The sequence below is a fragment of the Peromyscus eremicus genome, chromosome 4 (assembly GCF_949786415.1).
Source record: "Peromyscus eremicus chromosome 4, PerEre_H2_v1, whole genome shotgun sequence".
In the NCBI taxonomy this organism is placed as follows: domain Eukaryota; kingdom Metazoa; phylum Chordata; class Mammalia; order Rodentia; family Cricetidae; genus Peromyscus; species Peromyscus eremicus.
This window is the reverse complement of record NC_081419.1, coordinates 4,081,531-4,093,438: the sequence shown is the minus strand read 5'-3', so window position 1 is coordinate 4,093,438 and position 11,908 is coordinate 4,081,531. Positions and strand designations below refer to the sequence as shown.

The window sequence follows — 11,908 nt, the reverse complement described above, 5'->3', positions numbered from 1 at the left end:
AACCGAGAGCGTGCACGTTCCGGAGGAGCCCGGCCGCGCTGGTTCCGCCCCGGGATCACGTGACGCGGGGCGGCTTTCAGGCCCGGCAAACCCCTGCGCTGAGCGCCAGGGCAGCCCGTGAGCGCGCTGGCCGCCAGTCCCAGGGCCTCGGTTTCTGACTACGTAATACACTTGTCAATCTCTCTCGCTCCCTGTCATTAACCGCGGCGCAGTTGTTTGGTGAGCTGGATCCAGTCCCCGGGTGTGGTCTTGTTCAATACTGAGTCCTTATGGAAATGACCGTGTGGCTCAGTAAGTACCGCTTGGAGAAGCCGGAGTACAGCTCGGTGTTTCCTTGCCTTTGGGAGTTCTTAAACAGAATTTCTGAGGGTGAGGTTCAGTTGGTAGAGGGCTTGCCTGGCATGCACTTCGCCTGGGTTTCTGATCCAGCTTGTAGTTGTTGTAGTTGGATGTGGGGATGCATGCCTGGGGATGCGGCTCTTGAGAGGTGGAAGCAGGAAGATCAGAAGTTCAAAGTTGTCCTCTGGTAGAAGTGAATTGGACGTTGATAGTTGAGGGAATAACGCGCTTGCATGTCTGGATATCCATAGAACTCATGTAAGGGCGGAGGGGCGGAGATGGTAATCCCTGCATGTGCAAGGTGGTGGGGCAAGCTGGCTCCCTAGACTACCCTCAAAGAAAAAAACGGTGGGCGATCACGGAAGACAACTGACTTTTAGGTCAGGGCCCCCCAACACACACACATGCACACTGTGCACATACATGATCCCACACATATTTGCACACATACACACATTTTTTTAAGTATGTGGGTGGGTGCTTTGCTTGCATGTATGTCTATGCATCTCTTACCCGCCCAGAGGTCAGAAGAGGGTGTTGGATCCCCCGGACCTGGAGTTGTAGACAGCTGTGAGCCATCATGAGGGTGCTGGAAAGTGAACTAGGCCTTCTGTAAGAAAAGCCAGTGCTCTTAACTGCTAAGCTATCTCTCCAGCCCTTACACAATATTTTTTTAGTAAAGAGAGCTGGGGATGGTAGAGGCAGGTGGATCTCTGTAAATTCAAGGCCAGTCTAGTCTACAAATCGAGTTCCAGGACAGCCAGAGCTGTTACACACACACACACACACACACACACACACACACACACACAAACCCTTTAATCCCAGCACTCAGGAGGCAGAGGCAGGCAGATCTCTGTGAGTTCAAGGCCAGCCTGGTCTATAGAGCGAGATCCAGGACAGGAACCAAAACTACACAGAGAAACCCTGTCTCAAAAAACCAAAACCAAAACCAAAAACAAAAACCAAAACCAAAAACAAAACAAAACAAAAAAAACCTGTCTTGAAAAAACTAAATAAATAAATAAATATTAAAAGTAAAGGGAGGGGAGAAATCAACACATCAGAAGTCCTTCTCAAGTTCCTCTACGCGCGCGCGCGCGCACACACACACACACACACACACACACACATTCATAATTGCACGTCTTAATTTTTTCTAACAGCCAATGAAGACTTTAATGTTGGACAACATCACTTCTCAGCTCCTCTGATTTTCATGGTCCTGGCACTGGCCAATAGAGCAGGCTCACAATTTTCTAGTGCCAAGTCCCAAAGTTTCCCATATTCCTCCAGAAAACAACATGTTCACGTTGGTCGCAGCAACACCCCAATCCTGGTACCAACTTCTGTCTTAGTTACTGTTCTCTTGCTGTGACAAAACACCATGACCAGGACAAGTTATATAGAAAAAAGGGGGGTTGTTTGGGATTATGGTTCCATCGCCATCATGGCAGGGAGGCTGGGCAGCAGGCAGCCACCGGCAGAAGAGCAGCAAGCTGCGAGCTCATATCGTGAACCACGAGCACAAAGAGAGAGTAGGGCTGGAGAGCTGACTCGGCAGTTAAGAGTACTTGTTGCTAGCACTTGGGAGGCAGAGGCACGAAGATCTCTGTGAGTTCAAGGCCAGCCTGGTCTACAAAGCAAGTTCCAGGACAGCCAGGGCTACACAGAGAGACCCTGTCTCTTAAAACAAAAAGCCGGGCAGTGGTGGTGGCGCACGCCTTTAATCCCAGCACTCAGGAGGCAGAGGCAGGCAGATCTTTGTGAGTTTGAGGCCAGCCTGGTCTACAGAGCAAGATCCAGGAAAGGCGCAAAGCTACACAGAGAAACCCTGTCTCGAAAACCCAAAAAAAAAGTGCTGAGTTCAGTTCTCGTTACCCAGAGAGCGGCTTGCAACAGTCTGTAACTCCAGTTCCAGGGGATCTGAAGCCCTCTTCTGGCACCAGGCATGCAAGGGCATGCGCATAGTGCACATACATAAATCATACACATAAAACAATACAAATAATCTGCAAAAAATGAAGGGAACTGGGTGGTGGTGGTGGTGGTGGTGGCGGCGGCGGCGGCACATGCCTTTAATCCCAGCACTCAGGAGGCACAGGCAGGCAGCTCTCTTGAGTTCGAGGCCAGCCTGGTCTATAGAGCTAATTCTAGGACAGCCAGGGCTACACACATACACACACAAAACCTGTCTCAAGAAAACAAAAAAGAAAGAAAGAAAAATGAAAGGAGAGAGGGAGGGCAAACCAGAGGCGGCTGGAATCCTGAAGCTCTCAGCACCAGCTCCTAGTGACCTACTTCCACCAGCAACGCCACGCCTCCTAAGCTTCCCCAAATAGCACTGTGGACTGGAAACCAAGTTTTCAAATACAGAGCCTTTGGGAGATATTCTCTTTTAAACCACCACAATCACTGTGCCTTACTGCCTTGAGATGGGTGTCTCCCTTAACCAGAACCTTGCTCTTTCAAATGAGGCTAGGTGACCAGGCTCAGAGTCCAGCAGGCTCTGCAGGGCTGGAGCTGCAGGTACACGCGGCCATGCATGGCTTTTTATGTGGGTGTGGGCTATGTGAACACAGGTGTTTCCGCTCACAGAGCCAGTGTCCTTCCTGACTGAGCCGTCTCTCCAGCCCTGCATCATTTCTTTTTATCACTGAGATAAAATACCTGACATGGACAATTTAGGAAAGCTTTATTTCAGCTCAAGGATTCAGAGAGTTCAGTCCATCACGGCAGGGAGCTCAGAGCAGGAAGTCAGTTCACATCACGGTCAATTAGCAGGCAGGTGGAAAGACGGGGCTCACTGACTTCCTGCTTCCCCTTTGTTCTGAGACTCCAGCCCATGGGATGCTGCTGCCCAGAGTCAGAGTGGGCCTAGCCTTGTTATTTAGCCAACTCTGGAAACATCCAGACGTATGCCTTAGAAATGTCTGTGAGTTGCTTTTTAAAAATATTTATTTTTATATTTACGTGTGTGTGTGTGTGTGTGTGTGTGTGTGTGTGTGTCTGTGTGCCACATGTTTCAGGTTCAGAAGATGGTGGGGGATCCCCTGAAACTGGAGTTACAAATGGTTGTGAGCTGCCCTAAATGGGTGCTGGGAACCAAAGTGGGATCCTCTGCGGCAGCAGTAAGTGCTCTTAACCACTGAACCATCTCTCTACAACCCCTTGGAGTTTCCTAATCTAATCCATTAGATAATCAAAATTAACCACCACAAGAGGACCCTTTGTTAATCTGACACCCAGACATAACACTTTTATTATTTATTTATTATTTTTATTATTTTATTATTGCCTGCATGTATGTCTATATACCACATGCATGTTTAGTGCCTGTTGAAGCCAGAAGATGGCATCGGGTCTCCTGGAGCTGGAGTTACAGATGGTTGTCAGCCACTGTGTAGGTGCTGGGAACCAGACCCTAGTTCTCATTATGAGTAGCCAGTGCTCTTAACTACTGAGCCATCCCTCCAGCACCCAAATGCATCACTTCAAATCATTTCTGTAACATGCAGAAACAAATTTTTAAAGGATGCAAACTTTTGTTTAAGGTTTTTAAATTTTATTTTATAAATTTGAGTTTTGCCTACACACACACACACACACACACACACACACACACACACACACACACACACACGTATATGCACCACATGCAGTACCTGCAGAGGCCAGAAGAGGGCATCAGATCCCTGGAACTGGAATTAGATGGTTGTGAGTCATCATGCGGGAGCTGGGAACTGAATCCCCATCCTCTGTAAGAGCAGCCAGTGCTTTTAACCTCTGCGTTGTCTCTCCAGTCCCACCGCCCCCCCCCCTCAAAGATTCATTTTCTGAGAATGAATGGTTAGTGAAGTTGAGTCTTAGAGGCATTTAACTGATAATTAATTTTGCTAAATTTGACCATATTTAAAAAGTTTAATTGAGATAAGATCACATATTACAGAATTTACTTCTTTAAATTGTATGAATCCAGCTAGACAGTGATGGCCCATGCCTTTAATCCCAGCACTTGGGAGGCAGAGGCAGTCAGATCTCTGTGAGCTTGAGGCCAGCCTGGCCTACGGAGCGAATTCCAGACAGCTAGGGATATGTAGAGAAACCCTGTCTCAAAAAACCAAAAAGAAAAAAAATTGTATGACTCTGGGGTTGCAGACATGGCTCAGGAGTTAAGAGCACTTTTTGTTCTTCAGGCGGACCTGAGTTTGGTTTGTTCCCAGCACCATGCTGGCCAGTTCACAACTGTTTGTAACCAGGGGATCTGGTGCCCTCTTCTGGTCTTGGAGGGCAAGGGCATACAGATGCATGCGCATGTGTGCACACAGACACACACACACACACACACACTCACATACACACACTCACATACACACACAAATAAAAAAGAAAAATAAAGTTTTCAAGTGTATTAAACACTATTTGGGTAGGCAGCATGGAGTCCTTGTGCTCACAGATAAGCACGAGAGGAACCAGGAGTGTTGAACACACAGCACTGTCTCTTCAAATGAAGAGATGTATAATCTGTTTTTCACTCAGAAAGCTGGGAGCAGATTGGTCTCAGAGCCTGGTGACCTTTGCGCTATCTGTGCTGCTGAGGGCGGTGGTGGCGCACGCCTTTAATCCCAGCACTCGGGAGGCAGAGGCAGGAGGATCTCTGTGAGTTCGAGGCCAGCCTGGGCTACAGAGTGAGTTCCAGGAAAGGTGCAAAGCTACACAGAGAAACCCTGTCTCGGGAAAAAAAAAAAAAAAAAAGAATCTGTGCGGCTGAAACTACACCGGATCCTCCCCCAGATGCTTATTCTGAGCTTGTTTTCTCTGTCAATCTATAGAACTTATCTTTATGGAAGACATCATTGTACTTTACCAAGAGTCTTGATTTGATCATGTTGTAAGCTTTGTTGTACACATGAGATTGAGTTAATTATCACCAGGAAACTTTTTACCAAATTGTACTGTGATTAAATATGCCTAAAATAATAAACTACTTGAGGTCTGACTTTTTGTTTTTGTTTTTGTTTTTCGAGACTGAGTTTCTCTGTGTAGTTCTGGCTGTTCTGGATCTCGCTCTGTAGACAAGGCTGGCCTCGAACTCACAGAGATCCACCTGCTTGTGCCTCCCAAGTGCTGGGATTAAATGCGCCCGACTCTAGACTCTTGAAGTCTGAACCAACACTGGCTGCTTAGTTCCTCTGAACCAACCTGTCTTCTTGCCTCCTTTGCATGGTCACTCAGCCAGCCATGGTGGTCAGAGACCCCGGCAGGGTAGATTTTATTTAAACTGTAGGAAAACTCACATAACCTAAAATGTTCCCTCTGAATGATTTCAGACTGATTCAGCAGCATTAATTACATTCTAATACCATGCAACCACCAACACTGTTTCCCAAACCCTTCACCACCTTCAATAGAGACTCCACAATCCATTATACAAGAATCTCCGTACCCATCTCCACACTCTGGTACCATCTGTGCTAATTTCGTGTTCTGTTAGCCTGTGCTATTCTTTTTAGGTTGTTATTGTTATTTTAATTAGGTGTGTGTGTCTGCATGTGGATGTGCGCGTGAATGCTGGTGCCACTGGAGAACAGAGGCACTGGACCCATGTGCCTTTGGGTTCTGGGAATTAAACTTGAGTCCTCTGGAAGAGTAATACATAGTCTTAACCACTGAGCCATCTCTCTACCTCCTGAAGCTGTGTTATTCTTACGTCATTGTTCAAGTGGAATCATGCTGTGGTCTTCTGTTTGTGTTACTGACCTATATTGCACAGTATAATGACTTGGAAGGTCACACTTGTTACAGCATGTAAAAGAATGTCATTATTTTGTGGCTGAGTGATGCTCCACTCTATGGACATCGGTGGACTGAGGTGGGTGTTAGGAGATCCTGGCTGCTGACAATGCAGGAGTCAGCAGGGGCTGCCAGAAGTCTGGCTGGCAAACACAACCAAACCAGGAAGGACAATCCTTTCTGTCTCTGGCTATTGCAATAAACAGCAACATACAGTTATTTGTCCTGGCTTTCAGAACTAGTGGCTGAATCATGGGTTAAATCTGTCTGATGAGAGACCCAGCATCCCATCACAGCTGCGCCCCCTCTGTTCCCACCAGTAATACCTGAGTCCAGGCCCTCCACACTCTGGTCAACACTTATTATCACTTCTTTGTTAAAAAGAAATCATATGCACCCTTATAGGAGAAAAATGGTCTCTCATTGTGAGTTTTTGTTTGCTTAAGTGTGTGGGTGTTTTACCTACATTGATGTCTGTGCACCACATGTGTGCAGTGCCCACAGAGACCAGAGGCAGTGTGTTGGGTCCTTTGGAAATGGAGATACAGACCATTGTGAGCTGCCATGTGTGCTGGGAATTGAAGCCAGGTCCCTTTGAAGAGCAGTGGGTGCTCTTAAGAGCTGAGCCATCCCCATATCTTCCTGTGCTCACTGTGGTTTTGATTTACATATGTAGCCACCAACTTTGTTCATCTTTTCAAGTTTGTTTTTTCTGTGAACCCTGATATTCCAAATGAATATTGAGGTGACTCTTTCCTCCCCCACCCCACCCCGTGTCTCTGTGTCTCTCTTTCTCTCTCTCTCTGTCTCTCTGTCTCGTTTTTCCAGAAGGGTTTCTCTGTGTAGCCCTGGCTGTCCTGGAACTCACTCTGTAGACCAGGCTGGCCTCAAACTCAGAGATCCACCTGCCTCTGCCTCCTGAGTGCTGGGATTAAAAGTGTGTGCCACCACCACCCAGCTTAAGGTGATTCTTTCTTTGCTCCCTCCCTCCCTCCCTTCCTCCCTTGGTTATTTTGAAACAGGAGCTCCTGGAGCTCAGGAGACTTCAGACTCACTATACAGCCAAGGATAGCTTGAACTCCTTATACTCGTGTCTCTGCCTCCCATGGTTCTGGCATTGCAAGTACAACCCACAATGCCTGGTGGGTTTTGCTATTTTTTAAAACTGCTATTAGGAGTTTGAAAGAGTTTGTACTCACTTTGTAGATCAACTTGGGTAATACTGCCATCCTAACAGTACTAAACTTTCCTGCCTATGAACATGGGGTGTCTTTCCATTTATTTGTGTTTAATTCAATTTAGCACTCTTTCGTAGTTTTCAATGTATAGGTTTTTTCACGTCTTTGGCGAATTTTATTTATCTATTTATTTGTATGAGTGAGTGTTTTGCCTTCATGTATGTATGGGCATCACATACATTCCTGGTGCCCAAGGAAGTCAGAGGAGGGCATTGGATCCCTTGGAACTGGAGTTGCATATGGCTGTGAGCTGCCGTATGGGTTCTGGGAGCTGAACAACCCTGGCCCTCAGTAAGAACAACATGTCCTTTTGTTGACTGTCTCTCTAGCCTCTAACTTTATTCTTAAATGTTTCATTCTTTTCAATGTTACTGTCCACGAACTGTTTCCTCCTTGGGGAGCCGATGAGAATGCTGGGTAGGCAAAAGCAGTTCCCGCCCAAACCTGACAACCTGGGTTCCATCTCTGGATCCCACAGTGGAAGGAGAGAATTCACACCTGAAAGTTGTCCTCTGATCTCCACAAGTGAACTGTGGCACCCACCCACCCCCACACAAAGTAAAAATTTACATTCCTTTTTTGGCTGTTGTGGGGAGCTGAAGAAGCCCCGAGTGACTGTATTATTGATATGAGCATGAGCCTGCATGTCAAGGACACAGTGCCTGCCTCAGACCATGGGAGGAGTAAAGCCTTCCCAGTATGGGCCAGGCTCAGAATTGGCCTTCCTCCAGTCCATCTGCGAATTTTGGCAGTGTGTGGAAAAGCTGGACTGCTGTGGAACTAACTTTGAACACTGTAAATATGTTTACTCTCATTGGTTAATAAAAAAGCTGACTGGCCAATAGCTGGACAAGTAGAAGTTAGGCAGGAAAGCCAAACTGAAAGAACTCTGGGAAGGAGAGCATAGTCTCAGGAGAAGCGAGATGAATGTGCTGTGTTGAAAGAAGGTACCGCCATGAGGCAGAGGGTAGATAAGAAATATGGGTTAATTTAAAATGTAAGCATTAGCTTGTAATAAGCCTGAGCTATCAGCCGAGCATTTATAATTAATAATAAGTCTCTGAGTGGTTATTTAGGAGCAGCTACCAGAACACAGAGAAACTCTGCCCACACTGGACCCTCACAGATGACTGAAATTTGACACTGTTGGTCTACAGAGACCTCCTACCAGGCTAGCTAGCCCCTTCCCTTGTGCTGTGTGTAATAGAAGAGCTGAGATTCCAGGGCGTTGTGCATAGTTGCTGCTCCCTCAGAGTGAGCACAGCCCAAGCAATTCTAGCTGTTCTGAATGTGTTTCTGCTCTTTCTTCATTCTCTTACCACCCCAGTTAGGTTTCCAGGACCAAGCTATGCTTGATGTGGCCAGCTAGAGAGGAAGCTCACTGAGTAAAGTGCCTGCCAGACAAACCTGAAGACCAGAGTTAAGAACCCCAGCACCAGGCTGGAGAGATGGCTCAACTGTTAAGAGCATTGGCTGTTCTTCCAGAGGACCTGGGTTCAATTCCCCGCACCCACATGGCAGCTCACAACTGTCTGTAATTCCAGCTCCAGAGAATGCAACACTGTTATACTAATGCATATAAAATAAAGTTAAATTAATCATTAAAAAAAAAATCTCCAGCACCTATGTAAAAATCTGAAGTTGCAGCAAATTGATAAACTTTCAGGTTCAGTGAGAGACCTGTCTCCAAAAATAGAGTGATTGATGACGATATTCAATGTCAACCTCTGGCATCTGAGCAGACAGTGCTTGCGCTCTCTCGCTCGCTCTCTCTCTCTCTCTCTCTCTCTCTCTCTCACTCTCACTCTCACTCTCACTCTCACTTGCTTACTCACCATGACAGTCTTGGAACTTGTTATATAGACCAGGCTGGCCTTGAACCTACAGAGATCTGCATGCTTCTGCTTCAGGAGTGCTGGGATTAAAGGTATATGGCACTATACCTGGCCCATAAAAATTCATTTTACAAAAGGTATTTATTGCTGGGTAGTGGTGGCATATGCCTTTAATCCTAGCACTCGGGAGGTAGAGCCAGGCAGATCTCCGTGAGTTCAAGGCCAGCCTGGTCTACAGAGTGAGATCCAGGACAGGTACCAGAACAACACAGAGAAACCCTGTCTCGAAACAAACAAACAAACAAAAAGTATTTATTTATTTAGACAGAGTCTCAAATATATAGCCCTGACTGGCCTGGAACTGGCTATGTATGCCAGTCTGGTCTCAAACTCACAGAGATCCTCTTGCCTCTGCCTCTTCGATCAAAAGCATGCACCAACAAGCCCATCATACTTTTAAATATTTTCAGGTTGTTCAAGTGTACAGAACAATCAACAGATTTTGTGTTTTATATTGTATCTTACAACTTCGTATCTTTTTGTTTTGTTTTGTTTTGTTTTGTTTTTCGAGACTGGGTTTCTGTGTGTAGCTTTGGAGCCTGTCCTGGAACTCACTCTGTAGCCCAGGCTGGCCTTGAACTCACAGAGATCCACCTGCCTCTGCCTCCCAAGGTCTGGGATTAAAGGCGTGCACCACCACCACCACCACCACCACCACCACCCACTAGGCTCTATAGTATATAGAGTGTATTTTACAACTCTCACATGTTATTGTGAAATAAGGCTTAGATCTACAGTTATGTCATCTGCAATCAGAAATAAGCTTCTTTTCCAACTTACTTTCTTTTTTTAACCTCTGGCGTGGATGTCTAGTCGTGTGCTGAGTAAAGAAGTGGGCACCTTTGCCTTTTTCCTGATCTTAGTGTAAAAACTGTTTTTCACAAGTATGATGTCAACTTGAGTTTTCATTTGGCCTTCATGATATTGAGAAAATTTTCTTTGATCCAACTTAACTGAGGAGTTTGTGTTTGTTCAGCTTGCTTTTTGAGACAATGCCTCACCATGTAACCATGGCTAGCCTGGAACTCTCTAGGTAGACCAGGCTGGCCTCGAATTCAGTGCTTGTTTTGTGGGGGACAGGATCTCAGGTAGCCTAGATTGACCTCTGACTTTATGTAGCCAAGTATGACCTGGGACACCATCAGATGATGCTGCTTCCTCCACTTCGTAAGTGCTGGGATCATATACAGGGTGAGACCCTACAGCCTGAATCATTTTAATCATGAAAGAAAGGGTGAATTATTCCAGTAATTTTCTGCTTTAATTATAATGATGATCATCAGTTAAGGAAGCTTTTTTTTTCCTCTTCTTTTTTTCGAGACATGATTTCTTTATGCTACAGCTCTGGCTGTCCAGGAACTTGATTTGTAGACCAGGCTGGCCTTGAACTCAGAGATCCTCCTGCCTCTGTCTCCCAAGTGCTGGAATTTTTTTTTTTTTTTTTTTTTTTGGTTTTTCGAGACAGGGTTTCTCTGTGTAGTTTTGCGCCTTTCCTGGAACTCACTCTGTAGCCCAGGCTGGCCTCTAACTCACAGAGATCCTCCTGCCTCTGCCTCCGAGGTCTGGGATTAAAGGCATGCTCCACCACTGCCTAGCTTTTTTCCCCTCCTTTATGTCAATGCCCTATATTAGAATGATTGATGCCGTCTTTGAATTCCAGGAATAAATCTTACTTGGTCATTGTGCTGGCTAGTTTTATGTTAACTTGACACAAGATAGAGTCATCTGAAAGGAGGGAAACTCAACTGAAAAAATGCCTCCATATGATCCAGATGTATAAGCCCAGTTAGTGGTGCATGCCTTTAACCCCAGCAGAAGCAGGCAGATCTCTGAGTTTGAGACCAGCCTGGTCTATAGAGTGAGTTCCAGGACAGCCAGGGCTATACAGAGAAATCCTGTCTCAAAAAACAAAAATCAAACAGAAAAGGAAAGAAAGCTGCGCAAGCCATGAAGAACAAGCCAGTAAGCACCTCTCCATACCTTCTGTATCAACTCCTGCCTCCAGGCTCCTGCCCTGTTTGCATACCTGCCCTGACTTCCTTCAGTGATGGACTGTGATGTAGAAATGTAAGTCCAATAAGCACTTTCCTCCCCAGCTTGCTTTTGGTCATGTGTGTCATCCCAGCAATAGTAACCCTGACTAAGGCAGTCATGGTGTAGAATTGTTTCAATACGCTGCTGGGTTAGGTTTGCCATATACCAAGTGTTGTGGGACAAAAGTTTTCCTGGGGAGAGAGAACACACACACATCTACTCAACCCTAGATAAGGAACTCATGGCAAACCAAAGTACAGATGCCACCACAGCCCAACCTGGTGAACCAGTGAGTTTTACTGGGATTACTTAGAGGAATGTGGGTGAGGGGTTACTCCCAGGAGCAGAAATGACTCACAGACAGCCGTATCATCAAGGCCCACCCCAGCACAGGTGACAGTTCACAAAGCTGGGAACCTGGAGCACAGAGCACAGCCTGCAGGCAGCTCAACAGGTTGGAGAGCATCCTTTCCAGGTGTCTTAGCTGGTCTAGACCTCTTCCAGACAGTTCAGCTGGTTTCTGCTTCCAGGCCTCCATCTGCTCTCAGAGTTTTATTCTCTGAGAACCTTTACCGCTCAGCTCCTCTGAGAGGAACTCTCAGCTTTTTA

General features: G+C 46.2%; 1 protein-coding gene across 1 annotated transcript in view; it reads left to right on the top strand.

The window, feature by feature from the left end:
* The first annotated feature begins 138 nt into the window (after positions 1-138).
* The window catches only part of Zer1 (zyg-11 related cell cycle regulator), a 42,098-nt gene continuing 30,328 nt past the window's right edge, over positions 139-11,908 (top strand). The window contains exon 1 of the mRNA XM_059259957.1: positions 139-291. The gene's annotated coding sequence lies outside the window, so the exon portion shown is untranslated. The remainder of the gene's footprint in view (positions 292-11,908) is intronic.